Genomic DNA, 5350 nt, shown 5'->3' with positions numbered 1-5350 from the left:
ACAGGCCATTACACTTCATATTCAGTGTCATGTGAGATCTCAGGTTTTTAAAGGAAAAGGAAGCTTCTAGTCCTCTTGGATGTATGTATTGTATTGGCAACCTTCAGTCTCGAAAGACTATGGTATCGCGCTCTGAAAGGTGGTTCTGGAACAGCGTCTAGTGTGGCTGAAAAGGCCAATCCGGGAGTGACAATCCCTTCCACACCGGGAGCAAGTGCAGTCTGTCCCTGGTCTGTCTCCCTGGCTATGGGCCTTTCTTCTTTGCCTCTTTGCCTCAGACTGCTGGCAAAGTGTCTCTTCAAACTGGGAAAGGCCATGCTGCACAGCCTGCCTCCAAGTGGGCCGCTCAGAGGCCAGGGTTTCCCACTTGTTGAGGTCCACTCCTAAGGCCTTCAGATCCCTCTTGCAGATGTCTTGGATATAATGATTAGTTTTTGTATGGAATGTGTGGTAAAATCTTGAACAGTTCCTGGTGTGGACCTTTCTCACTCAAATCAGGAGGAGGAGGGGGTCTTTCATGAAACCACAACTCCTGGAGTGATTCGAACTCCTGGTTTTAGTCAAGTCTTGCCCCCCCTCCTAGCCTTCCATAGACTGGCTAGATACAAAAAGTAAGGTGATGTTGAGCTACTTCTAGCCCCCTTGTCATGTGCACACCTGCCATGCAGGGTCTCGCTCTTTCCTGTGCCTGGCAGAAGTAGATGAAATAATACAAACAGACCATCCGATTGCACTAATTTGAGTAGCCTCTTTGGGTTGTTGAGCATGTCTTCTCCTGGAGTGGAAGATAAGTACTCGCAGGCCTGAGAAGAATGGAGACAGTCAGTGGAACGGAATATCAAGAGGGCACACCAGCGATGTCTTTGAGTCCCTAACCCCAAGTCGCACGTCAAGTTTCAAGTCCTTGCTCAAATTCTTGAGTTGAGTCTCGGGTTTCTGAGCCAAATTTAAAGAAAAAAGGAGATGATGGTGGGGTATGTGGGGGGGGGGGAAGAGTTGTAAACACCCCCTGATGGCAGGCAGGGAAGCACCTGCCTCCTTTGTCCGAGTGATTCTGCTCGCTTCCGGATGCCCAGGAGGTCTTGCCCTCCTGTGCAGAAGCACTAGACACACACACACCCCTTCATTTTGCACCCAGAGAGAAAGGCATCAGGTCTCCAATACTCCTGATACTACTGGAGTAGTAGCAAAACCTCTGAACTTTCGCACTGGCCACAATCCCCTCATTTAGATGGACACGTCCCCCACTGTTAATGAATCTGCCAAACAGTACACCTGTTCTTGACTTTGTATCATTTGCTCGAGAGCATCAGGCAATGTCCAACCTTCCTGTTATCAGGTTATGATCTAGCAGTGGACAGAAATGACCTCTGTGACTACACAGGCATCTTCAGTGGCATGTCTGCACTTTGCACCCAGAGGGAAGGACACTGCTTCACCAGCGCTCCTGCTCTAGTGGAGTAGTTGAAGACCTCGTAATTGTCATCTGGCCACGCTGAATGGACAAATCCCCTGATTATAATGGACCTGCCCAGCAGAAGATCTGCCCTTGTTCTTTTACGCTCTGCTTGACAGCATCAGATGGTGTTCCACATTCTTGTTCTCAAGTTACGAAGCAGTGAACTTTAATGGAGGGTACAAGATTGCCTGTTCGTGATGATGTTGGTGATGAGAATGATTTAGCATGTCTGAGTTGTTCAGTGGCTCTGACCTCTTCTTCCATCTCTTACAGTACATAATTTCTGGATCAATATCTGTGGCAGCTGCTAGGAACCCAAAGCCATCTCTGGTAACAGACTTCTTTGGGGGAGTGGGTGATGTGATGAGATGGATGAGCCAGGGCAGGACATTCCAAGTTCTTTTTTTTTGTAGTGCCCTTTCAGACCCCCCCCCCCCACCCAGCCCCTAGTCTGAAAGTCTCTTGCACAATGGGCTATAATGGTGATTGAGTATCAGTGCCCCCCCCCCGTAGCAGTTTGCTTAACCCTTGATGCATATAACCTAACCTGCCCTCTCAGTTTCATGAATCACCAAAAATTGGGTCATGATCTGCTGGTGGGTCTTGGATCCACACTTCCGGAACTGATGGACTACCCTGTGTTAGCCAGACTGAAAGAACTATAGGGCACTGGGCAAAGTCTAAGGGCACCCTATGCAAGAAAGGGGACAATGTAATCTCCCATAGAAGATACAAATCCCAGATAGCAGAGAGCCAGCTAAATGGCGGAAATGGCAGGATGTGTGACTGTCTTTGCCTCCTTTTTATGGACTACTCAAAGGTACCTGGTTGGATATCCTGGAAAAGAGGCTGCTGGACTAGCTGGGTCTTTGGATCCAGGAGGGCTTTCCTTTCTTTTTAATTTCTTTATTTCACATTGCTTTTAACTGGAGTTGAATTAGCTGCTTATACTATATTGATTGTTTGTACAGCAATTTCTAAATCTTTTTATCCTCTTTGTCTGTGTAGTATTTATGTGCACAGGCGCTGAGTTTTGAGATGTCTTGGCATATGTGGCAAAAAAGCAGGCACATCTGCGTCTGCGCAAAGAGCATACTCTTTGGAGAGCAGCCTTGAAACATGCTGAGTGTCTAAAGCCCAGTGCGATGGTATTTTGGAGAAGCGCCTCTTATCAATGTTGTGGTTAGCTAGAGCTAGCCGGTTTTCTAGCAGTGTAATCTTTATAACCTTCAGTAACCCTCGTTGTATTGCACGGTATTGCAACACATGTTTAAGAATAAATAAAGCTTGCAGAAAAGGGGCGAGGATGTCAGATCTGTTCCAACCTCAAGCCTCTCTGCATCTCTCTGAGACCTGTCTCCCAGCTCTCATTCTTTGCTCTGCCCCTCGCAGTTTTAGCTCCACTCTCAACCCTCAGAGTGCTTCTGCTTTTTGCACTCTCCCATCAAGCCACAAGGTCCAAGCCTTGTGTGCTACCCAAGCAGTACCAAACTGCTACAGTCTGCTCTTGTATCTTGCACCTTCAGCTTCTTGAAGGGTGGAAACCCTGGGTATGAGCCTTGGACATGAAAAAAAAAGACATTAAAATGTGCTTGGGGGATTCCCCACAGTGCACCCTGCAGCATAAGACATGTTTGACACCTCATCCAGGCACATGATCACAGTGTCAGGGGTCACCAAAGAACCAAGATGCCTTATAAAATAGTTGTCTGTCTCCCCTAGGTGAAAGGCATGCTGGGAATGAACGTGGTCAGCACGGTGGCAGCTGGCATTGCGATTATATTTCTTTCTTTTGCCCTGGAATTCAGAAATTGGCATTCTGGACAACTTTGCTCCAGTTTCTCATCAGAAGAGGATGCACACACCTGTCATGAAATGAAAGCCATCCCTTTTGTGAGTGGATGTCCAACCTAGCAGGGAAGGGTGGGTCTTGCCCCTTGCAGGGTCCTGATTCTGCAGGGATAGCAGTAGCTCTCGTGACATCATTCCCGATTGTGAGGCATGGCATGAGCTGTGCCCAGCTAAAATGTGTGAAGGGGAGAAGAATGGATAGATGGCTCCTTTGGGACTAATATCACCTTGTAGACCTGCTCTCTTTGCCTCTAGCACTTTTCAGGGGCTTCAGTTCACTGGGACGTAGGGCAAAAGCCTAACCAGGTCTACTCAGAAGTAAGTCCTATTTTGTTCAATAGGGCTTACTCTCAGGAAAGTGTGGTTAGAATTGCAGCCTTAAGGAAAGTGGCCATCTGTCGATTTTCAACCATGGTGCACTGACAAGGTGCATTATCAAGGCACACCACAGGTTTTTGGACAATTGACAAGGCACACCATGCTGCAGGTGGGGGACCCACATCCCCCAATGACCCTACTAATAAATAGCCCTCCCCAAACTCCTTTGGCACACCTGCAGATCATTCATGACACACCAATGTGTCGTGGCACTGTGGTTGACAATCACTTTTCTACCTAGTCAACTTTCCAACTGTTTTCCCTCTGCAGTCCCAAAGGATGTGTCCAGTCCAATAAGACAAAAGCCATCCCCAAAAGTAACCCTTGAAGTTAAAGTAATGATTAAGAGAAACCACCCCAGATGGTTTCCACCCAGCCGGCTCTTGGGAGCATTCTGAACAAGCAGCAGGCAAATGCCTGCCTTGAACTGACATGGTTTCTTTGTGGGGCAAAAAGATCAGTGTGGGGGCCTTGAGAATCTTGGTGGGGAGGGGTTCCAAAACAGACATCACTGCAGAAAAGGCTTTGTCAGTGCCCTTGGCACCTCCTAGACTGTGGTAGATGGTGGGGGGAACCTAGCTGAAACCTAGCTGAACCTAACAAATTTGAACAGGTTCTCAGGTAGAGGTGGTTCCTCAGAGGTCCTTGGTTCCTCAGGCAGTTAAGGCTTTGACGGGTCACGACTAGTACCTAGAAGTACATCTAAAAATGATTGGGGAGCCTGGTGAGGCCATCAAGCCCCAAAGTCCTCTCTATACCTCCATGGTGCCCAGAGGATATATAGGATATTTATAAAAGGGGATCGATCGGTCTGTCTGTCTGTCTGTCTGTCTGTCTGTCTGTCTGTCTGTGTGTCTGTCTGTCTGTCATGATTCCTTTTGCCTGAGATCTCTTTCTTATCAACAGGTAACCCTGTTTGGAATTAAGGCGATCCTGCTGCTCTTCAGTACCCTGGAGTTCTGCATCAGCATCTCCAGTGCTGCCTTTGGGTGCAAGGCCGTGTGCAACCAAACCTGGAACGAAACGGTAACATTTAAAGGGGACTCAAGCTTGGTAGTTGGGTGGGTGGAATCCAGACCTGCTTTCTTCTCCCTCAGAAGGTGTTTTGTCAATATTCTCCATCAGGGTTGGAATTCTGTGCCAGGGTTCTCTCTCTCCCTCTCCATCTCTCCCTCTTCCCCCCCCCCCCCGGGCATTTACCAGTTCATCTCCAAAGTCTTGTTGCACAGCAAAAGAGAACTCTTGCAATAAATCTCAGCTTCATTTGGAGAAGGGTGGGGTGTAGATCCTTCGACTTTCAGTCACACATATGGGTCTCTTCACATTCAGCTTGTAGACAAGCAACTCATGATTAAGATGCATGAATCTCAGAGTATCTCCTCCTACCTGCAGGAGATGGAATAGGCAGGTGAAGTGTGAAATCTCTTTTAATGGTGCAATCCCTTGCCTCTTCTATGGTGTCTGGAGTTTCAGGCAGGGCTCCTTCCCAGACTTACCTGGCCAGGAGTTGAAGTTGGCTCCGTCGGCATGCAAAGCAGGAGAGCTGCTGCTGAGTTCAGACCCCTGTTGCAACGACTTTGGGAAGCACACAAGGCTTAGAGCCTTGTTGCTTGATGGAGTGCAAGGAGCAGAAGCAAGCAAGGAAGAGATGGCAGACAGATT

Source organism: Tiliqua scincoides, chromosome 10, assembly GCF_035046505.1.
Source record: "Tiliqua scincoides isolate rTilSci1 chromosome 10, rTilSci1.hap2, whole genome shotgun sequence".
In the NCBI taxonomy this organism is placed as follows: Eukaryota; Metazoa; Chordata; class Lepidosauria; order Squamata; family Scincidae; genus Tiliqua; species Tiliqua scincoides.
This window is presented reverse-complemented; position numbering follows the sequence as displayed.